The sequence below is a fragment of the Podarcis melisellensis genome (genome assembly GCF_964234715.1).
Source record: "Podarcis melisellensis genome assembly, chromosome: 16".
NCBI classification, from domain to species: domain Eukaryota; kingdom Metazoa; phylum Chordata; class Lepidosauria; order Squamata; family Lacertidae; genus Podarcis; species Podarcis melisellensis.
In genome coordinates, this window is record NC_138533.1 from 20,207,254 (window position 1) to 20,231,770 (window position 24,517).

A 24,517-nucleotide genomic window follows, 5' to 3' on the forward strand; every position below is an offset into this window, starting at 1 on the left:
CACTCCTGCTCCTAAGAGCCTTGAGAGCAAAACCATTAACAAGAGGAGCAAATACAGTATGTTGCAGTTTTCCCCAAGGCCAGTGGCAGCACATGCTCTTTGTGAACACAAAGTCCCTGGGTTCCATCCCTGCCATTTCCCAGGTAAAAATAATATCAAACAGCACATCTGAGAAAGGAGTTATTTTGTGATATCTCTCTCTCTCTCTCTCTCTCTCCCTCTCTCTCTCTCTCTCTCACACACACACACACACACACACACACACAGAGAGAGAGAGAGAGAGAGAGAGAAAACAAAATTAGGAGGGGGAAAACAATTGCAATGCAGATAATTGTAGAAAAGGTTCTGCTAATGCAATCTTTTCAAAAGGCGGCTTTTGAAAAGATGCACCAATGCAGATCGTTTATTAACACATTTGCAAAGAGCCCAGAACAGTCTTTTGTGAGCCAGTGTGGGGAGAAAATGAGTGTTTTAAAGGCTGCCCTTGAAAGAGAATTGTTGGACCCACAGGGAATATTTAAAAGTATGCTTGAGTGGAGTTGTTATAATAAAGATCTGGCATATGATAGGCTTCCTCTCCCTGGGAGAGTCCCTATGAGCAGGCGGGAAGAGACCAGGAAAAAGTCAAAACTTACAGCTCCCAGCTCCACCAACCATTCCTAGCCCAGCCCTGAGCAAAAGCAGGTTATTAGTTTGTATATTTCTCCATTTCACAGATAGGTTCAATTTCCCCTCCCGTTTGCCTGTTTCTCCCCTTTTAATTTTTTTTAAAAAAAATGACCAAAAAGAGCAGTACAGCTCTCTGCTGCAGGTGAGCCTGAGAGACTGTGGCTGGTCCCCAGGGTCTCCTGGTGAGTTTTACAGTTTTGTGGCTGAGCCGGGATTTGAACCCTGGTCTTCCAGGCCCTTGTCCAACACTCTAATCATTATACTACACTTTTGTATTATGATATATGTATGGTATTGTAAATCACCTAGAGACTAACAGTCTTAGGCAGCTGTGCTCTCAGACATGTGGGGTGGAGGCAGAGTAAAGAGACTGGGCTTAGGACTGGGCAAAGGCCCAGCTAGTCCAGTATTCTGTTCTTACAGTGGCCAATCAGATGCAGGGACACGGGTGGCGCCGTGGTCTAAACCACTGAGCTGATCAGAAGGTCGGCGGTTCGAATCCCCACGATGGGGTGAACTCCTGTTGCTCTGTCCCAGCTCCTGCCAAGCTAGCAGTTTGAAAGCATGTCAAAGTGCAAGTAGATAAATAGGTACCCCTCAGGCAGGAAGGTAAACGGTGTTTCTGTGCGCTCTGGTTTCCATCGTGGTGTTCCATTGCTCCAGAAGCAGTTTAGTCATGCTGTCTGTGGACAAACGCTAGCTTCCTCAGCCTGAAAGCGAGATGAGCATCACAACCCCATAGTCGCCTTTGACTGGATTTAACCATCTAGGGGTCCTTTACCTTTTTTTACCTTTACCAGTCAGCTGCCCCAATGGGAAGTTTGCAAGCAGGACCTGAGCTCAACAGAGCTCTCCCCACCTGTGATTCCCAGTAGTGATTCAGAGATGTACTTCCTCCGACTGTGGAATCATAGAATTGTAGGGTTGGCTCATCCTTTCCAACTCCCTTCAATGCAAGAATATGCAGCTGTCCCATATGGGGATTGAACCTGCAACCCTGGCATTATCAGCACCATGCTCTAACCAACTGAGCTATCCAGGGACAGCATAGCCACCCATTGACAGCCACCCATGCCATTCCTCTTGTAACTCCCTGCACTGCAGCAACAAGGAATCCTGCACCGCCTTGCAATTGCCGATGCAGCCCGAGGTGCCTTCTCTCCTCCTTCTCTACCTGCCACGGGCTACAATTGTCACCTGAAAGGGCCCCGAGAAGCAGAGGAGAACGCCTGCAGACGAACCACGGCTTCCCAGGGCATCTCCTCTCTTGCAAAGAGCTAATTAAGAGATGGAGAGAGAAACGAGATGAACCAGCCAGTAAACACTGAGCTCAGGGACAAGGAGTTCACGATGATCAGCCCCTCCAGAAGAGCACATGCTGAGCGCATGTGATCTAGGAGACAGGTGGACTCTCCGGCGTGTGCGTTTTCCTGCTCTGAATCGCTGCTTGTAAGAATGAGGAAAGAAAACATGGACCCCATGGACCCAGACTGCCTGTTCCTTTTGGTGTGACATGGTGTTTCTGTTGCACCAGAAGCGGTTTAGTCATGCTGCCCACATGACCCGGAACGCTGTCTGTGGACAAACGCCGGCTCCCTTGGCCTGAAAGCGAGATGAGTGCTGCAACCCCATAGTTGCCTTTGAGTGGACTCAAACGCCCAGGGGTCATTTACCTTTTGCCATTTTACCTGTCCTGTACAAAGTGTGTATAAACATGCTAAAAACACCTAACAGCACCTGGCATCTCCGAAGATGCCATCAGTTGGTGCCAGGAGCCATTATCCTCACAGAACTTCTAGCCCAATGGTTGCCATTAATTTAATTAATTTTAGAATGAAATGATTTTAAAATGTTTTATCATTTTACTGTTGCTAGCCGCTCTGAGCCTGGCTTCGGCTGGGGAGGGTGGGATATAAATAAAAATTATTATTATTATTATTATTATTATTATTATTATTATGACAAGAAATATAGGCAATGGGGAGGTGAATCACTGCAGTGAAGGTTCAGCAATTAGTCTATAATGAGTGAAGGCTTTTGGGGGTGGGGTGGGGGTGTTGTGGGTTGTTTTGAACCCAGCGCTGTTCTCCCAAGTGTCCCAACACCTTTTGAAGTCGGAGCACCAGCAAATGATCTGGCTGAAGTGCCCTGTGTGTCGCAAAGGAGGCCGCCACCAGTGGCAGAAAGATCCCACATTAAGGCTACCAGATTTTTTCCCATGAATCCGGGGACACTTTTCAACTTCCTACTGAATAGATGGATTTTGTCAGGGGACTGATTTGTAATTCTGGTAACCTTATCCCACATGCCTGTGCCGATTCAGGGTGTTGGTCCCCACTCTCTAACCAACTGAGCTATCCAGGTGGGTGAAGCTGTCTGTTTCACATTCACTCTCTCCTTCTCATTTCTCCAGTCCACTTCTTCTGGGCAAACTCCCAGGGTCCGCATGAGTGGTGGGTGGGGCCAGAGGCAACAGTGGAGCAGAGCAAAGAATGTGATGTTTACCTTTGTTTACATGCAGGTCGCGCTATCTGCTTGCTCACAATGTGAAAATTCACTTATCTGCATGTAAAGAATTATGCCGCAACCTAGCGATAAATGCCGCAGATTCAAATATCCAAAGATCGGGAGTTTGTCCACTTCCTTAATTCTTTGTGTCCCTCATCCAAACAACCGAGAAGCATAATCAGGACACATTCAGCTCAGGCAAAAAGCACTCCTTACAAAACAGGGCCAGGGAAGGGTGTGGCCTGTGAAGAAAGGGGTGTGGCCTGGGAAGAAGGGGTGTGGCCTGGGAAGAAAGGGGTGTGGCTTGGGAAGAAGAGATGTAGTCTGGGAAGATGAGGTGTGGCCTGTGAAGAAGGGGTGTGGCCTGTGAAGAAAGGGGTGTGGCCTAGGGAGAGCCCCACAGGCCAGAGAGAAAGAGGGGTCTGGCAAGCTGCACTTGGCCCCTGAGCTTGAACCTTGTTAAATATTTTATTTTGACATTCTGTTGTAACTTACTAAACAAGAAGGGAAAAAAGCAAGGAGCAAGTTGCTCAAGATGGCTGGCAGATGTCAGCCAGGCGGTATGAGGGTTTCTTTTTCGACGCCGCAGGTTCACCTTTACCTTCTTCACCTTTCTGCCCCGTGAGGCACAAACTTTCCCAAGAGCCGGTATCAAAGGAAATTGCTTTTTATGGGTCTGATGATTAATAGGAGGCCCCACCCAAAGGACTGTAGGTGGTGCTGTAAAAGGACAGCCTGGCCTAATAGACGATTAAAATGTGTCCTGACATGAGAAAATCACAGGTTGTCATTCACGGTGGATGGGAAGATAATAACAGACATGTCTCACAAGCAAACTGTTGTAATGGCGACACTGGAAATCTGCATTTACATGTATTGTCTTATAAAGCGGGGCGGTGGGGGGGAGAGGAATCACCAAATGTCTTTTTGGAATTAAAGAAAAAGGTTGAGCAGCTTGAAGATGTTTGTACCTAGAAAGACTGTTGCCAAATTATGGCTAAATAACAACTTCAGCTCCCTTTAATTCGTTATAGATACCATAGACTCACAGAGTTGATACAAGTCCTACCCTCTAGAGCAGGAGAAAACAACCTTGCTCCAGCTTCCACATGGCCCTACCACATAGTTGGTTCATGGCTACACTAGTAAAAATAAAACATTAAAACGCTGTGACACCAAATGGCGCTGTAGAGCTGAAATCAGAACTCTACGAAATTTTCCATTGTGAGCTTTAAAACGCCCCCCAGCATTTTCAGAGCATTTTTTTTAATAGCTGTGTAGATGCAGCCCGTGTTAAGCTTGTAGTCCACTAAGACCCCTAGATCAAGGGTAGGCAAACTAAGGCTGGGGGCCGGATCTGGCCTAATTGCCTTCTCAATCCGGCCTGCGGACGGTCCAGGAATCAGCATGTTTTTTACATGAGTAGAATGTGTCCTTTTATTTAAAATGCATCTCTGGGTTATTTGTGGGGCTGCCTGTTGTTTTTATATGAGTAGAATGTGTGCTTTTATTTAAAATGCATCTCTGGGTTATTTGTGGGGCAATTGGGGCATTCATCCCCCCCCCAATCTAGTCCAGCCCCCCACAAGGTCTGAAGGACAGTGAACCGACTGACTGCTGAATACGTTTGCTCACCCCTGCGGCCTAGATCCTTTTCCCGTGTACTGCTGCTAAGCCAGGCGTTTCCCCATCTTCCTGCCTAAGTTTAGAGGCTCACATTTATCGCTTTCGACATTTTGCTGGTCTTGGCACAGTACTCCAATCTGTTAAGGTCATCTTGGATCCTGATTCTGTCTTCAGCGGCATTAGCTACCCCTCCAATGCCATCTACAAATCTGATCCTTTGTCCAAGTTGGTTAGAAATACATTGATCTGCAACTGGCCCAGGACAGAACCCTACGCCCCCCCCCCACCTACTAGCCACTTTTCTCCAGGACACATGCTTGAAAATATTATTCATTCGAATATTAACATGTTCTTACAAAAGCACATGCAATCCATAAAAAAGTGCACAATGACCTTCTCCCACAAGATGCAATCCATGTGACTGGTGTGGGGCTAGAGAGGTGCCTGTTCTATTTGTGGGGATTTCTGGTGGGTGTGGGTCATCTTGTGTGCTGGCTGTTTATTTTTATGAACCGAGCAGACAGAATGAGTAGTGAGCTGCTCAGCATGTACACATGGGGGGTGAATGTAAAAACGTGTGGCTTATGTCTTGCTTGCTTTTGAAAAAGCTTCAGAAACAGATTGTTATGCTTATTTGCAAATCTTTTCTTGCTTGGTTCTTCCAGCTCATGATGATCTGCCACGTTGCCTTTGTTCGTTGCTCGGAAGCAGCTTTGGGATTCATGTGAATCAAAAGCGGCATATCAAATCCTTTAAATCAACGAAATCAGTTACAGTTCACACCGAGATGGCAAATACGATGGGGGAAAGTTCACGGAGAAGCAACTCGGGTAGCAGATTACATACGCTGTACATGGAGAAGCGTACACACTTTATAGTTCAGTTTGTGGAAGGCAGGGGAAGGGAAATCTAAATTCCTTATTTAGATATATTATTAGTGCATTTAATTAATAATTAGATTAATTATTAGTGCGTAATATAAGTATTAGTGCATTTCTATCCCACCGTTAGAGGGACGCGGGTGACGCTGTGGGTTAAACCACAGAGCCTAGGACTTGCCGATCAGAAGGTCGGCAGTTCGAATCCCCACGACGGGGTGAGCTCCCGTTGCTCGGTCCCTGCTCCTGCCAACCTAGCAGTTCGAAAGCACGTTAAAGTGCAAGTAGATAAATAGGGACCTCTCCGGCGGGAAGGTAACCGGTGTTTCCGTGTGCTGCTCTGGTTCGCCAGAAGCGGCTTAGTCACACTGGCCACATGACCTGGAAGCTGTCTGCGGACAAATGGCGGCTCCCTCGGCCCCTATAGAGCGAGATGAGCACGCAACCCCAGAGTCAGTCATGACTGGACCTAATGGTCAGGGGTCCCTTTACCTTTACCTATCCCACCGTTACCCCAAGGAACTCAAGGTGAATGGTTCCATTCCTCCATCTTATCCTCACAACGGCCCTGTGAGGTAGGCTAGGCTGATCGCCCAGTGAGCTTCAGGGCTGAGTGGGGATTTGAACCTTGACCACTACACCACACTGCCTCTCAGTTCCCGTTTCCATGGGTGGCTGGAGAACAGGACACTGAAGGCATGACAGAAGGCCTTTGTGGCAACAGGAGCACCCATGGGTGTTACGGTGGTGACCAATGTTTGTATTTCTCCTGCTTCTCTCCCCTCTGTAATTGCAACAAATAAATAGAGATGAAAGATAAACAAGCAAATTTTTCTGGTTTGGCCTGGCATGTCATTGTTGACGTGAGGGTTCTCTTTCCACCTCCGCCTCCTCCACTTCCTTCATCACATTTGTATCTCATGTATTTCCTCCAGGGAGCTCAAGGTGGCTTCAATGGTTCTCCTCTTCTCCATTTTATCTCCACAACAACCTTGTGAGGTAGGTGAGATGGACAGCAAGTGACTAGCCCAAGAGATACCCTGTGAGCTTCATGGATGAGTACAGGATTTGAACCCTGGTCTCCCAGGTCCTCGCCCGATGCTCTAACCCAGGGGTGCCCAAACTTTTTTCAAAGAGGGCCAGATTTGATGAAGTGAACATGCACGAGGGTCAACGAAAGTTGTTGAGCAGCTTTTTTTAAAGGATTTGACCCCAATAAATGAACTGCCACAGGGGCAAGATAAAACCAGCTGGGGTGGGGGCAAATTAGGCCCCCAAAATGGACTTTGGCCATGCCTGCTTTAACCACTAAGCAACACTGCCTTTGCGGTTCTGTGTTCCTCGAAAGTTGTGGCGGTTTTGGGGAGGGGGGGAAGGAGGAGAAAAAAAGGTGAGCTCCTCAGTGGAGCCGCTCCAAGTTCTTCAAAAGTGAAGCATCAAAGCTTCACCCCTGTGGGTTTGAGGTGATAGAATTATCCCCTCAGGTGGAACCTCTGTGTTGGGAAGACAGCGAGCACCAGCCTCGTAAAACAATATTTGAAGAAGTTGCGGGGGGGAAGACACACAGCAGAGGAGGGGGGGGAGAGAGAAACTCTTATTAGCTGCAAAACACACCTCTTCGATCGCAATCTCTGACAGGGAACAGCGCTATTTGGGCTGTAAATCACCGTGGCCCTATTGAAATACCTGCTCACATAAAAGGGAGCCTTTGACAGGCAGCAAAGGGAAGACATTCAGGTCAGCTTGTAGGGGGGAACCTTTCATTCCATGCAAAACACACAGACAAGAGTGCGCGAGTGGAGGCTTCAGGGAAAGCAGGTACGGGCAGGTAAGGCGCAGAGGTGCTGAGCTCAGGAAGCCTGAGCGTGGCACAGTCAAGTCTCCTTCAGCAAGAACTTGGTGACTGTATGGGTGTCTTCATTTGGAGAGAAACCAGCCAAGCTTCCAGAGGAGGCTTTCCTGGAATCATAGAATAATAGAAAAGATGCACTTGAGGGCCTTTTCTATGGTGGCTCCCCGTCTGTGGAATGCTCTCCCCAGAGAGGCTTGCCAGACACCATCATTCTAGGTCTTTCAGCACCAGGTGAAATCATTCCTCTTAACCCAGGCCCTCGGCCATTCAATAATTAGTATTTATTAAATTACTATACCGCCCGCTACTTGTAGATCTCAGGGCGGTTCACAACATGAAATTACAATATAAAAATTCAATCCTTTGAATGTTTTCAAGAGTTGTTTTCACCAGTCATTCTGTTGTTTTATGCTCTTTGTTAACAGATGTGCAGGGCTCCTCCTTGGTTGAAAGACATGCATTAGAGAGCTGACTGAGGCCCCAAACACCTGAAATGCCTCCCCACAGACCATATTGGGTGCTGAGATGGGCAGAGGGGCCCCTCTTGGTAATTCCTCCACCCTCAGACACTCGGGGTGGCAGTGACCCAGAAGAAGGCCTTCTCTGTAGTGGCCCCTAAGCTGTGGAACCCCATCCCCACAGAGGTACTCCCAGCACCTTCATTATACAGCTTCTGGAAAATGCCGAAGTCTCACCTCTTCACCCTGCCTTTTGACACTTGAGGTGTATGGGGTTTTTTTTTAGGACTACCTAAACTTGCGGGTGATCAGAACTTGCTGATCAGAAGGTCGGCAGCTCAAATCCCCACGACGGGGTGAGCTTCCGTTGCTCGGTCCCTGCTCCTGCCAACCTAGCAGTTCAAAAGCAAGTCAAAGTGCAAGTAAATAAATAGGTACTGCTCCGGCGGGAAGGTAAACGGCATTTCTGTGCGCTGCTCTGGTTCGCCAGAAGTGGCTTAGTCATGCTGGCCACATGACCCGGAAGCTGTACGCCGGCTCCCTTGGCCAATAAAGAGAGATGAGCGCACAACCCCAGAGTCAGCCACGACTGGACCTAAGGGTCGGGGTCCCTTTACCTTTTACTAAACTTGCAGGACCTGCAAGTTGTTTTTAATGTTGTAACTCACCTTGGGACCTTAGGGTGAATGGTAGGTAATTAAAATAATAATAATACAGTGGTACCTCGGGTTACAGACGCTTCAGGTTACAGACTCTGCTAACCCAGAAATAGTACCTCGGGTTAAGAACTTTGCTTCAGGATGAGAACAGAAATTGTGCGGTGGTGGTGCGGCAGCAGTGGGAGGCCCCATTAGCTAAAGTGGTACCTCAGGTTAAGAACCGTTTCAGGTTAAGAATGGACCTCCAAAACGAATTAAGTCCTTAACCCAAGGTACCACTGTAATAACAACTCCCATCCACTTCCCTGAGCTTCTCCACAGAGCAAGGGCCCTCCAGATCTTGCTGGACTCCATCTCCTATCAACCCAATCCAGTGTGGCCAATGATCAGGGATGATGGGAGATGAAGTCCATCAACAACATCTGGAACGCACATCACACTGGTGGTTCCCTGCCATTGGACAGCTCTGTTTAGTGCACCATTACCAGCTAGCAATTCGGTTTCTCGGTGGCAACCTCTGGGGGGATGAAATTCTGGCTTCCCCCCATAACTAAATCAGAAGGTTGGGGGCCAGAGGGAACTGGTGCAGCTCCTGTTTCCACACGACATCTGTTGATGAGGCTGATTCTGACCTGTTGACTGTAGGGCAGCCTTGCTTCTCTAGTATATCATTATCCCATGAATGTGCACAAGCATCTGCTGAGCCAATGAGCACAGGATACAGGCAGCAGAGCAGAGCCTTTGCTAATGGGGAAGCTCAGGCGATTAATCCTTCATGTGAGATGAGGGCTGTTATCAGCTCATCCCTATCTTCAGCTCTTCGGTTCTGGAGGCTGTGCGACTTCAGCACTTGCAGAGAGAGAGAGAGTGAGAGAGCAGGGCTGTCTTAAGCATATCCGGCGCCGTGGTGCAAAGATCCCTCCGGTGCCCCCCCCCCGTTTCCCAGAGTTGTTGACCTTTTCCCAAGCCTCTGTAGGGATCGCTCTCCTCTTGTGGAGGCTTGGGAGGCAAGCTGCCCGCCCCCCTGCCATATAGTTGATGGGGTGCAGCTGGCAGGTGTGCAGGGAAAGGGGAGGCCGCCGGCAAAGCCGCACAGCTCCCCCACTCCTTGGGGTGCCCCTGAGAGGCCAGCGCCTTGGCCACCAAGCCCAAAAGGAAAGACGGCTCAGAGAGAGAGAAAGAGAGAGAGAGAGAGAGAGAGGTGGGGGAACAAGGCCAATGAAATAATGAGAAATGTGCTGTCAGAATGAACTCTCGGTGCATAGAACATCAGAAGAGGCCTGTTGGATCACATCAATGACTCATCTTGTTATGTACTGAAGTTCTCACCCTGGGCCAGCAGGGGGATACTGTAGATAGTTATGCAAATGAAGGATCGAAAGTGGCGTTCAGTGATTGGATAGTTTTAGAAAGTTGCTACAGTAACGTTGTACTGGAGCTCTATATAAGCAGGCTGACTGAGCCCTTCAGTTCAGTTCTGGCCTCTGAATAAACAAGAGCTGTTTGAAGAATTGCTGTGTCGTCTGATATGTTCACCCATAACTTAACACATCTAGTCCAGCATCTTCTTCTCACAGTGGCCAACCAGATGTAAGTGGGGAGCCAGAGAAGAAGACCCAAGCACAAGAGCCCTCTCCCCTCCTGTGGTCTCCAGCTACTGGTATTCAGAAGCATTGCTGCAACCAGCAGTGGAGGCACAGCATAGCCATTAATAGTCCTCTCTTCCATGAATTTGTCTGATTTTCCTTTAAAGCCATCTAGCTTGGTATCCTGCAGGGTACACCTGGTGGGTCCCTATCTCTCCTGGAAGCTAGAGACTCTTCTTATCCAAGGATCCCATAAGCTGACTCCCCCCTTTTGACTTCTCCTTCCTCGAGTTCCAACTCAGTCTGCTTATTTGTTGTTTGGAGGCAGCCTCTCTCTATTTCTGCCCCACCCTTTTAGTTTCTCTCAGTCCTTCTCTCACTTGCACTCACAGTCTCCCAGGAGCAGCCACTGGGACCATATAACACTGGTCCACTGGCTCCCAGTACATTTCTGAGCACAATTCAAAGTGTTGGTGCTGATCTTTAAAGCCCTAAATGGCCTCAGCCCAGTATACCTGAAGGAATGTCTCCACCCCCATCGTTCTGCCCGGACACTGAGGTCCAGTGCTGAGGGCCTTCTGGCGGTTCCCTCACTGCAAGAAGTGAGGTTACAGGGAACCAGGCAGAGGGCCTTCTCGGTAGTGGCACCCGCCCTGTTGAATGCCCTCCCTTCAGATGTCATGGAGATAAAGAACTACACAACTTTTAGAAGACATCTGATGGCAGCCCTGTGTCGGAAAGGTTTCAATATTTGACGTTTCAGTATGTTTCTATATGCACTATAAGCCACACAGAGTGCCTGGGGAAACCCAGTCAGTTGGGACAGGTATAAATAATAAAAATGTTGTTGTTGTTGTTACGTTGCACTGCTCTGAGTTGCTAAGATCCAGGAGCTCTCCCTACAGGCTCCTCCTATTGCAACCCTCTGCTCCCCTGAACCTAAGGGCTGCCTCCTATGTAGCCACACTGCACGGAGGGACACATTCCCAGCCTCTCATTGCCACCGCCCTACACTTCCAGGATGACCATCTTTACATCCTTGAGGACGATTTGGAGCAAAGACACAGAGAGGTGTCTCCTGGGGGAGCGTATGGCCTATGAAGTGTCCTGAGGACCTGATGGAAGGGCTTGGACCTGCCCTTTCACTAGCACAGCAGGGCTTTCATTCACGGTCGCCCAGATGTCTCCAGGAAACCCACAAGCAGCCTTACCAGGAGATGCCAGTGTGCTTTCTTCTGCAAAGCAGATGTTCTGCTCTACCACCAAGCTGCAGCGCTTCAATAGGACTCCAGCCCCACCTCAAACCCTGGCATATTCCCTTTGCCCCCCTCAGTGCAGTGTTCATCTGTTCTGGACTCTGGTGTGTGTGTGTGTTTTATGTGAAACTCCGGCAGCTTGCTGGAGGCTGGCGCTGAGCTCTGTTTATCTGAAGAGGTGACCTTGATCACCGAGAGCCCAGGGTTAATGCTTTAAAATACCATAATTATTGTTATTATAATGATAGCCGTTTACTCGGTGCTTTACAGGCAAGCATTAAGGGAGGAGGTTTGGGAAGGTCGTTGCACTAAAGAGCTTGCAATCTAAATGACTCTGAATAGGACAAAATTATCGGCTTTATCGAACACGTCCCTCTTGGGCGGGTGGGTGTCTGAAAATAATTGCTGTGTGCTTGAGGAGGAAGCTCGCGGAGCCGGCGGCTGCGTGAATTAAGTGCGGCAGCGCGGCGGCTTTCCCCAGACAGACCCTGGAGGAGAAGCTCGTGGTCTGAAGCAGCAGCCAGGGACAGTAGATCCAGAGGAGATGTCCTTCCACCTTTTCAAGTCTCGTGGATTACACCACATTCACAAGACCTTTGCCTCTGATAGGGTAAACCTATGCATGTCTGCTCAGAACACAGTCCCAGCAAGGCCACCAACGAAGTGTCATACTCAGAATAGCAAGGCCTAGTCATGTTAGGCACAGCCACGCCCACTCACAGCTACACCTCCTGCAAAGATGATGAAGGCACTCTGCCTCTACGGTTGGATAATGCATCTGCATACCAATGGCCAGAAACCACAGAAGGGGAGAGGGCTCTTGTGTTTGGGCCCTGTTTGCGGGTTTCCCACAGGCATCTGGTTGGCCGCTGTGAGAACAGGGTGCTGGACGAGATGGGCCACTGGCCTGATTCAGCAGGGCTTTTCTTGTTTTCTAAAATATCGTATTTTTTGCTCTATAAGACACACTTTTTCTCTCCTAAAAAGTAAGGGGAAATGTGTGTACGTCTTATGGAGTGAATGCAGGCTGCGCAGCTATCCCAGAAGCCAGAACAGCTTCTGACTTCTGGGATTCAGAATATTTTTTTTCTTGTTTTCCTCCTCCAAAAACTAGGTACATCTTACGGTCTGGTGCATCTTATAGAGTGAAAAATACGGTAATATTAAACGTATAACTATGCAGTAGTAATAATTAGGGATGCATTGCAACAATCAGCGCAGATCTCTTTGTGTTGCCTTTGGCTAGACCAGTCGTTCCCAACCTTTTTTTTGGCCATGCCCCACCTAAGCATCTCTAAAATCCTGATGCATGCCCCCACCGGTGACATATAATTCAAAAAGTGAACTCTTATTCACGTGGAGGAAGCCTCAAAGGCCATTAACTTGGTCTAACTCAGGCATAGGCAAACTCCGGCCTTCCAGATGTTTGGGACTACAATTCCCATCATCCCTAGCTAACAGGACCAGTGGTCAGGGATGATGGGAATTGTAGTCCCAAACATCTGGAGGGCCGGAGTTTGCCTATGCCTGGTCTAACTCATTCTTGAATTGCCCCCTTAAAAAATCAAATTGCCCCCTGTGGGCCTACCTTCTTTCAGAGTGAGTTAAGTTGTGCTTTTGTTGAAGTTCCGTTGCACATAAAATAATTTTATGACATGGTTATGTTCTCCATATTCTTGAAAGGGAGCCTCTTTGTGTTTTTGAGGTTCCTAAATGCTTAGCATTGGAGCACACAGAACAACTCCTCCTTGGGGATTCTTCCTGCACACCTTCCCCAGATTGGCCCTAGGAGCCAATCCTCAGTGGCTGATTCTCCTCCTTTCACTCTGATTGGCTCCCATCAGCACAAAGGGTGAGAAGGCTTCTTCTCAATGGTTAAAACAAGCTCCCTTTTCATGCTGATTGGGCAGTTCTAGGCTGCTAGAGTCTGGGACTCTGCTGCAGAAATAGTAAAAGGTCTTTGAGCTCCCCCCAACCCTGCTTTTGGGTATGTGGATATAGGATTGCAGCTTAGGTTACCAATTGCTGAGAAGGAATTGCTTTCATGACCTGCTTCTTTTTGCAACATTCAGCTCCGTTTCAATTTCTAGTATTATCAGAGAAGGGAGAAGTCCTGCGTACACTGTGCATAATTTTATATACCCGATGCTTTCGCTTTTAAGCCGTTCAAATAGGCAGAATGAGTGTCTGCCTCCCAAGGGGAAAATCCATACGTCTGCAGCGTTAATATTTCTCTTTGACACTGGTGATTTATTACATAGAGGCCAAAGAAAGGAATTCCCCTCTTTCTTCCTCTCTGCCGGAATATCATAATGAAATTTCCTCTACAAGTCATATCTGTACATATTTCATTATTTCCGTGACATCCATTCAATGTAAAATGCCAATTTCCCCTAGAAGTAACTATTAATTTGAAAGCATCAATATTTCCTGGATTTGTATGTATTTCCTGTTTTAGGAAAGCCGGGGGAGGCTGCCTGTTACTTCTTAGAAAGTTGGAAGATTAATAATAATAATAATAATAATAATAATAATAATTGCATTACTCTCTCTTCACCATATGGTCCCAGGGTGCATTATAGCAATTTAAAATGAACACAATTCATGCTAAATCAAACCAATGTATTGACCACATTGAATAGTAGGATTTCAGACAATGAGTCTTCCTCCAGCCTTACCTGGAAATTACAAGGACCTGGGACCTTCTACATCCAAAGCAGACCATAATTGGCCCAAGGGCACCCAGTAAGCATTGCCAAGTGGGGATTCGAACCCTGATCTCCCAGCTCCTAGTCCGGTACTCTAATCACTACACCACACTGGTTCTTCATACGAATGCAACCTCCAATCTCGGCTGCTCCCAGGAAATGGATCATTAATAGCTTAAATGTGAGCTGAATCAAATTTCTCCTCCACCCATAGCCTGGGTCAGCATGGCTGATGACTGGTGCTTATTTCTTTGCAGACCAGCCCTAACTGGAGGGCACCGGGTTGGCTACCCCAGCTACAGACAAGGGCCCATACCGCAGGGCCCAAAGGCATTTGGGCGCCACTGCTGCACAAAGCTCTCCCCAGAGCTTGCCAAGGTCAGACCCCGAACATCTCTGCCTTTCCTCCCCCTGCCCCTTGTGTGTCTCTCGGCACAGATGCTCCACTGTTCTGACAAGCTGGCTGTACATCACCCAGATAAAAGGCTCCGATTACCCCCACCCCCCATCGCCTTCCCCCCTTTCTTAGAAGAGCTGTCACAGGTGAGATTCTGCAGGTTTCTGAAGGCAGGTGAATTACAGAGTCAAATGTGACTCCGGGGCAAGATTCCGGGGCTTGGAGGGGAAGGGACCAGGGCCTGTGTGGAGCTCCTCTTGGAAAGGTTTGAGAAAAGAATAAGAAGAATAAGAATAAGAAGAGAACGCCCCGAGGATTACAACTTAATAGCAGTTCTGGCTTCTGGACAGTGCTAAGAAATCCCTTTTTGCCCAGTGAGTTATGCGTGCATTTAACTTCTGCTCTTAAAGAGTCGGTATCGATTCTCTCGCAGCATAAATAGAACGGCAATTTAAACACACACAGAGTTATGCATGCATTTAACAGGTTGGGGAAGTTTCAAACTGATCTGGGGATGTTTGTGGAATGTGGGTAGTTGGGCTGTTTCTTTGGCAGGTGTGTGCGTGTGTGTGTGTGTCTCCAAGTTCTTCACCGTCGGAGACAGTATGTATGCCTCTGTCTCCAACAGAAGGTGGGGTAGAAATGCAATAAGATAAATAAAATAAAATGTATTGACTTATATTCTGAAGTATTGATATCTGATTTTAGGGCCATTGGTATATGTATATAGTGCATCTCTAACCAAAAGGACAAAACCTCTCCTGGCATCTATCTATCTATCTATCTATCTATCTATCTATCTATCATCTATCTATCATCTATATCTATCTATCTATCATCTATCTATCTATCTATCTATCATCTATCTATCTATCATCTATCTATCTATCTATCTATCTATCTATCTATCTATCTATCTATCTATCTTCTATCTATCTATCTATCATCTATCTATCTATCTATCTATCTATCTATCTATCTATCTATCATCTATCTATCTATCTATCATCTATCTATCTATATCTATCATCTATCTATCTATATCTATCATCTATCTATCTATCTATCTATCTATCTATCATCTATCTATCTATCTATCTATCTATCTATCATCTATCTATCTATCATCTATCTATCATCTATCTATCTATCATCTATCTATCTATCTATCTATCTATCTATCTATCTATCTATCTATCTATCTATCTATATCTATCATCTATCTATCTATCTATCTATCATCTATCTATCTATCTATCTATCTATCTATCTATCTATCTATCATCTATCTATCTATCTATCTATCTATCTATCTATCTATCATCTATCTATCTATCTATCTATCTATCTATCTATCATCTATCTATCATCTATCTATCTATCTATCTATCTATCTATCTATCTATCTATCATCTATCTATCATCTATCTATCTATCTATCTATCTATCTATCTATCTATCTATCTATCATCTATCTATCTATCTATCATCTATCTATCTATCTATCTATCTATCTATCATCTATCTATCTATCTATCTATCTATCTATCTATCTATCATCTATCTATCTATCTATCTATCTATCTATCATCTATCTATCTATCTATCTATCTATCTATCTATCTATCTATCTATCATCTATCTATCATCTATCTATCTATCTATCTATCTATCTATCTATCTATCTATCATCTATCTATCTATCTATCTATCATCTATCTATCTATCATCTATCTATCATCTATCTATCTATCTCTATCTATCTATCTATCATCTATCTATCTATCTATCTATCTATCTATCTATCTATCTATCTATCTATCTCTATCTATCTATCTATCTATCTATCTATCTATCTATCTATCATCTATCTATCTATCTATGTATCTATCATCTATCTATCTATCTATCTATCTATCTATCTATCTATCATCTATCTATCTATCTATCTATCTATCTATCTATCTATCTATCTCTATCATCTATCATCTATCTATCTATCTATCTATCTATCTATCTATCTATCTATCTATCTATCTATCATCTATCTATCTATCTATCTATCTATCTATCTATCTATCTATCATCATCTATCTATCTATCATCTATCTATCATCTATCTATCTATCTATCATCTATCTATCTATATCTATCTATCTATCTATCTATCTATCTATCTATCTATCTATCTATCTATCTATATCTATCATCATCTATCTATCTATCTATCATCTATCATCACATTAATAGCCCATCTTTCCTCCAGTGAGCTGACATGCATATATCTCCTCCCCATTCTATCTTCAAAACAACCCTATTAGGCTGAGAATGAGTGACTGCCCCCGGTCACCCAATGAGTTTCATGCCTGAGCATGGGAAAGGCTGTAGCTTACTGGCAGAACATCTGCTTTACAAGCAGAAGATCCCAGTTTTGATCCCCGGCATCTCCAGGGAGAGACCTCTGCCTGAAACCCAAGAGAGCCTCTGCCAGTCAGTGTAGACAATAATGAGTGAGATGGGCTCAGTCTTAAAGCAGCTTCCAATGTTCCTCTGATTTGGTCTCCCAGGTCCTAGCCTGGTTCTCTAACCATTCGATAGCATAGCAGAAGGTGGATTAGAACCTAAGATGGAGTGGGCAACCTCAGGACCAGGAGCTGAACGTGGTCCTCCAGGTCTCTCTACCTGACCCATGGCCCTCTCTCTAGACCACACCTCCTCCCAGGCCACTCCCTCTTTTCTAAGGCCACTCCCAGCAATTGCGATGGTCCGTCCCCTCTCCAAGTGCTGCTGTGGTCCAGAACAGAGGTCCCAGCAGGTATCTCCACTGACTGTGGATTTCAGCAGGTGTCTTCATCAACCACAGGCTCCAGCAGCTGCCCAAGGATGTTGTGTGTTGGCTCCAGGCCTGGTTGTTGCAAATGTGAAACACTGGGGTGTGTGTGTGTGTTTTTCCAGTTCTTTCTGATCTCTGTTCCTCATGTTATGGAGATCTGCAAGTCTGCGTTGTTGTTGTTTTAGATTTGGGGTGGAGGCTCCCGCCCAAGCTCTCCGGTGGTGACACTCAGAAGGGGCATCTGTTTTCGGACTGGCGAGGCAGGGCCCCACAGAAAGGCCTGTCCCTGACCCCCTCTGCCCTGCCTTGTTCTGATCTTTATTGGGCCGTCTGCTGGGGAGCATCAAAGGTAAGAGGGGCCGGCGATTTGTCCTACGACAGCTCTATAAAAAATATAATTGCCCAGTAACCTTTCTGTCTGCGAAATAAACCATCTTCCTGTTTCTTCTCTCATAAAGGCTAATCGACAAGGCCATTTCGCCGGCTTATTTAGGATTATAAACCCGGAGAGGGTGACCTTAGCCTTAAACTCTCTACCTCTCTCCGGGAAAGCGAGATAGGCAGAGAAATCTTGCTCTGCTTCTTTGCAAGCTTGCCGTAAGAGGCAACATGGCTGATGGCAACAGGAAGGCCCAGAATCTGCTGCTCTCTTTTCCAGCACCAACAGGAAACAGCAAACAGCTTTGGGAATTTGGGGCCACAGAAAACCAACCCTGCTGAGTTCTGCTGAAGTTTTGTTAGAGATGCACATATTTCCACCTTTCCTAGTCATGATGGTCATGTTCTTCCTCCTCTGTCAAGAGCATTATGGCTCTGAATATGTGTTGCTGCAAATCACAAGCGGGGAGAGTTGCTATAGCACTCAGGTTAAACTATGGAACTCACTGCCACAGGACGCAGTGATGGCCACCAACTTGGATGCCTTTAAAAGTGGAGTGGACAAATTCAGGGAGGAGAGGGCTATTGATGGCTACCAGCTATAATGGCAATGCTTTGCCTCCATGGCTGCAGGCAGCAATGCTTCTGCATAATAATAATAATAATAATTTATTTATACATACCCAATCTTCCCTGGCCAGAGCTGGGCTCAGGGCGGCTAACACCAGTAAAATTGCAATTAAAAAATAAAATAAAAAAATAAACCAATTTAAAATACAGGTTAAAATATAATTTAAAATGCAGCCTCCTTTTAATAGTAGCCCATAAATCAAAACCATAAGGGGAGGGGAACATAAGGGTCAGACTGAGTCCAAACCAAAGGCCAGGCGGAACAGCTCTGTTTTGCAGGCCCTGCGGAAAGATGTCAAGTCCCACAGGGCCCTAGTCTCTTGTGACAGAGCGTTCCACCAAGTCAGGGCCAGTACTGAAAAGGCCCTGGCCCTAGTTGAGACCAATCTAACCATCTTGCGACTTGGGACCTCCAAGGTGTTGTCATTAGTGGACCTTAAGGTCCTCCGCAGGGCATACCAGGAGAGGCGGTCCTGTAGGTACGTGGACCGCTAAATACCAGTTTTTGGAAACCACAGGCAAGGGTTCTTGGGTTCTTGGGCTTGGGTACCCACAGATATCTGGCTGCTTTGAAAACAGGATGCTGTATTAGATGTGGTTGATCCAGCAGTCTCTACTTAGGTTCTCATAAGTATTCCGCTCTCACTCTCAGGTCTTGCTTGTGAGATTTCCATAGGTGCACCTGGTTGGGAAAGATGCTACTGTAGATGGGCCTTTGGTCTGATCCAGCAGGTGGGAGAAAAGGGTGGGAACAACAAAGAAACAGAATATAAATAAAACCCTGGAAATACATTATCCCCTGGAAAATTTCTTTGCAAAACCACATCCAGAAATGCAAAACTGCATCCAGAAATCTGTACACAAGGAGAAATTCACACTAAAGTCCTGATGGATTTTTAGGACATTTTTTAAAAAATTGCAAACTGATGTGGAAATGGGGAGAACAGGACTTAAAATTGGGGGAAAGATGAGAAGGAGAGAGAAAGCGAAATCGGCAGATTTCCTCATGCTCAAGAGAGCTTGTGCCCTTTCTCTATGCGGAGGTTCAATGTAACACACAAAGTGCTTTCCCCCCTGCGATCCAAGATGCTTTCAAAAGAAATGAGTTTATTAAGGCCCCCGATTCAGCAGCAAGGAATAATACTGAGAGAATACATGGGGGGGGGGGCAGAGGACATGAGCAACCCTCTCTCCAGCCTTCTGAAGCAAGCGATGTTTATTTAAAACACTTGTCTCTTGAGACAGATGGGGGGAAAATAATTAAACCTTCTATTAAACGCTCTTCAGACTGCCAGGGACTCAATTAACATGACCACTAAAAACTTCACCAGAAAAAAAAAAGGGACGAGCACAAATTGTGCAGGTCAGGAAGCCACTTAAGGAGGTGTTTGGACGGCAGACCAGACCTTTATTTTATATTTTGCTGAAGGCTCTGTTGTTGTTGTTTTTTAAATGACAAGACAATGAGCTGAAAGGAGCCATTTTATTTTTTTCTTTTAGCAATGAGCCCAGGATTGGATTTAAGAACATAAGAAGAGCCTGCTGGATCAGGCCAATGGCCCATCTAGAACTGGATCCTGTTCTCACAGTGGCCAACCAGATCCACAAGCAGGATTTGATCACAAGAGCTCTCTCCCCTTCTGTGGTTTCCACCAATTGGGATTCAGAAGTATTCCTGCCTCCGACTGCGGAGGCAGAATCCAGTCGTACCTTGATTCTCAAACGCCTCATGACGCGAATGTTTTGGCTCCCGAACGCTGCAAACCTGTAAGTGAGTGTTCCTGATTGCGAATGTTTTTTGGAAGCCAAATGTCTGACGCAGCTTCCGATTGAGTGCAGGAAACTACAACTAATCCAGAATGCGGCAGCTAGACTGGTGACTGGGAGCGGCCACTGAGACCACATAACACCGGTCTTGAAAGACCTACATTGGCTCCCAGTACGTTTCCGAGGACGTGTTAAAGGTGTTGACCTTTAAAGCCCTAAACAGCCTCGGCCCAGTATACCTTAAGGAGCATCTCCACCCCCATCGTTCTGCCCAAACACTGAGGTCCAGCGCCGAGGGCCTTCTGGCAGTTCCCTCACTGCGAGAAGCCAAGTTACAGGGAACCAGGCAGAGGGCCTTCTTGGTGGTGGCACCCGCCCTGTGGAACGCCCTCCCACCAGATGTCAAAGAGAAAAACAACTACCAGACTTTTAGAAGACATCTGAAGGCAGCCCTGTTAGGGAAGCTTTTAATGTTTGATGTATTACGGTACTGTATTTTAATATTTTGTTGGAAGCTGCGCCTTGGTTTTCAAACATTTTCAGAAGTCAAGCAGACTTCCGGAACGGATTCCGTTCGAGAACCAAGGTACGACTGTATAGCCATTGTGGCTACTAGCCAGTGATAGCCGTCTCCTCCATGAATTTGTCTAATCCTCTTTTAAAGCTATCCTAGTTTGGACACAGGTGGCGCTGTGAGTTAAACCACAGAGCCTAGGACTTGCCAATCAGAAGGTTGGCGGTTCGAATCCCCGTGACGGGGTGAGCTCCCGTTGCTCGGTCCCAGCTCCTGCCAACCTAGCAGTTCGAAAGCACAAAGTGCAAGTAGATAAGTAGGTACAGCTCCGGTGGGAAGGTAAACGGCGTTTCTGTGTGCTGCTCTGGTTCGCCAGCAGCAACTTAGTCATGCTGGCCACATGCCCTGGAAGCTGTACACCAGCTCCCTTGGCCAATAAAGCAAGATGAGCGCCGCAACCCCAGAGTCGGCCACGACTGGACCTAATGGTCAGGGGTCCCTTTACCTTTACTAGTTGGTGGCCATCATCACTGCCTCCTAGTTTAATTCTGCGCCTTATGAAGAAGTCCTTTCCTTCAACTGTCCTGAATCTTCCAACATTCAGCGTCATTGGATGTTCAAAAGCTGTAGTGTTGGGAGATCATGCTCATGTGATCAAATCCTGCTTGCTGGTTGCCTACAGGCATCTAGTTGGCCACTGTGAGAACAGGATGCTGGAATCAATGGGCCATTGGCCTGATCCTGGAGGCTCTTTTATGTTCTTATCACCTGATTAGCAATAATAACAGGTTCATCTCAGCATTTCCAACTTGCTCAATGGAAGGTGGTGTGTTTCAAAATAGCTCGAGTGTTTTCATTGATCCAGAATTTTTTAACAGGACTTTCGTGCTGTTTGCCTCTTGCTCCCTTACTGAACATTGCCAGCTTCTGGTTTGTTTCCAGGGTCTGTTCAAAATGCTGGTTAGGACTTTCAGGGCCTTAATGGATGAGACCAAGGATGCTTATACGAAAAAGGTTTCGTGCCTGACATTCATCGGTGCTGATGTCAGGGGAGGGTACAACACAGAATTAATTAACATATTTTTTGCTCTATAGGACGCACCAGATGATAAGACGCACCTAGTTTGGGGGGGAGGAAAACAAGAAAAACAATATTTTGAATCCCAGAAGCCAGAACAGCAAGAGGGATATGGCTTCAGGGATATCGTGTGGCTGTTCTGGCTTCTGGGATAACCGCGCCAAGCCTCTTCAGGGCAGCGGGATGAAGGCTCCCCCTGCCCAAAGAGGCTGCGCGCGGCTAAGGCAGAAGCCAGGACAAGCGCGTGGCTGAAGGGGCGCTGTGCAGAGAGGGAGAGCTGTGCAGCGCCCCTTCAGTGAAGTGGGAGGAGGAACAGAAGGAGCCCCTTCTGTTCCTCCTCTGGCTTCGCAGGACAGGCACATCGCCGAAGGGGCGCTGCACAGCTCTACCTCTCTGCGCAGCGCCATTCACTCCATAAGACGCACTCACATTTCCCCTTACTTTATAGGAGGAAAAAAGTGCATCCTATGGAGCGAAAAATATGGTACACCACAGAATGTATACCTAGCAACAACAACAACGCAATAGCCAGTAGGATGCCAGCAGAACTTTGTTCTATGTGCCTCTCCATCCCATATGCAAAAGAGGAGAGGGATTTGCATAAGATTGGGGTCAATTTAAAAAACCACTGGAACAAAAGACATTCGGTGGAAACTAAAGACGCTATGCCCGTGGCTGAGGATAATTGTTTGAACCTTTCCAATGGATATGGGGGTGGGAAGGGAGGGAAAGGAAAAAAATTGTACAGGAAATTTAAAAATTGGAAGGAGATAATATAATGTACGTAAAAATCCTGAACTCGAATAAAACTAGGGGAAAAAAAGATTGGGATCAATTTATGTAGAAGTGGAAGCCTAATTTTGGATTATTTGAAAAAAAAAAATCATAACCAAATGAAATTGTGGGCAGGATTTGAAATTTGAGCCACAGGAAGGAATGATAATATATGAAATAGAGGGGTATATATTAGATGAAATGTGTGATGTAATAGAGGAATATGTATTTCCTGCATTGCAGGGGGTTGGACTAGATGTCCCTTGGATCCCTTCCAACTCTTAAGATTCTATGATTCTATTATGTGAAATGTGCGATATTTATGCAGTATACAAAAGGGATGCGTTTAAAAAACAGCAAGCAAGGGAAGGGGGAAAGTCCAATTGTAAGAGAGATGTATAACAAATTTGAAGTCTGAAATTAATTTGTTAGGTTATGAAAAATTAATAAAGTATTTTTTTAAAAAAGGATTGGAACCAGTGGATGTTGCCCATTTTGATTGGCTGAAGGCAAGGAGCCCAACACTAGGTGGCGCCAGAGCCAATGGCAGGTGGAGCTAACTAAGTTGACCTCTGCCACCATCTTCCTCCATGCTGAATTTTACAAGGGCAACACTGTGACTCAGGAGGAGGAAGCTGAACAAGCAAGGCTGCTCCTTGGACTGGGGGGAGGTAGAAAGGCATGGAAGGTGGGGGCTGGCAAAAGGCAGGCTGGTGCTGGCAGGGCAGCGCCCTGCTTGCTCTAGTGGACCAGCCTCCAATGAAAACTGGCATAGACTGGCATCATGTTCAAATTTGCATCCTCTTTTGCAGTGTGGTGCCCCCCCGGGAAATAAATCAGGAAGCACATGCAAGTTGTAAGATCTCTTACAGACAGCAAACAGTACTGTTCTCATAAATGCATTTCAATATAGAAAACGGCTTTCCATTTTTGGGCGAATATCATTCTTCTGGCAGTGGTCACATACATAAATATTTTTTTATATTGTTTAGGTAACTCTGATCCCATAATTCCCAAGAGAAAAGCTTCTGGTGTTTTTTTTTTGTTTTTTTTACACAAATGTTAACTTAAACATCTTTTTCAATTCATCATCTATCATTACCCAGTAAGCTTTAACCTTATTACAAGACCACCACATATGGAGAAAGGTACCTTCTTTCCCTGGCACGGTTTTTCAGAGGACGGGGTCAAAAGAGATTAAAAATTTACAGCAGCCAAGGTTCAGAAGCCCATGCTTGCATAAAGTCAAGATGGAATTGCTAAGCGCTGTACTCTAATACAATTTATTTATTTATGCCTTGCAATGAGTTCAGCAGGTTTTCCAGAACAGCTCCATCAATCACCTTTTTATTTTCTTTTGGAGCAAAAACAACAACAATTAGAGCCCTTGATATGCATATATCCATTGAAGAAATTAAACCAGCAGCAACCACTGACTCCCAAGAATCGCCCTGTCTCCTACCCCCAGTGTCAGATTTACATATAAACTAAACAAGCTATAGCTTAGGGCCCCACTCTCTTGGGGGCCCCCAAAAATATAAAGGAAGGAAAAATATAAGATAAAAAATAAAATAAAACCTACACATAGCAACAGTGTTTTGTGTTGTGTAGGGGACGTGGGTGGCACTGTGGGTTAAACCACAGAGCCTAGGACTTTCCGATCAGAAGGTCGGTGGTTTGAATCCCCGCGACGGGGTGAGCTCCCGTTGCTCAGTCCCAGCTCCTGCCAACCTAGCGGTTCGAAAGCACGTCAAAGTGCAAGTAGATAAATAGGTACCACTCCGGCGGGAAGGTAAACGGTGTTTCTGTGCGCTACTCTAGTTCGACAGAAGTGGCTTAGTCATGCTGGCCACATGACCCAGAAGCTGTTCAGCGGCTCCATCAGCCAATAAAGCGAGATGAGCACCGCAACCACAGAGCCGGACAGGACTGGACCTAATGGTCAG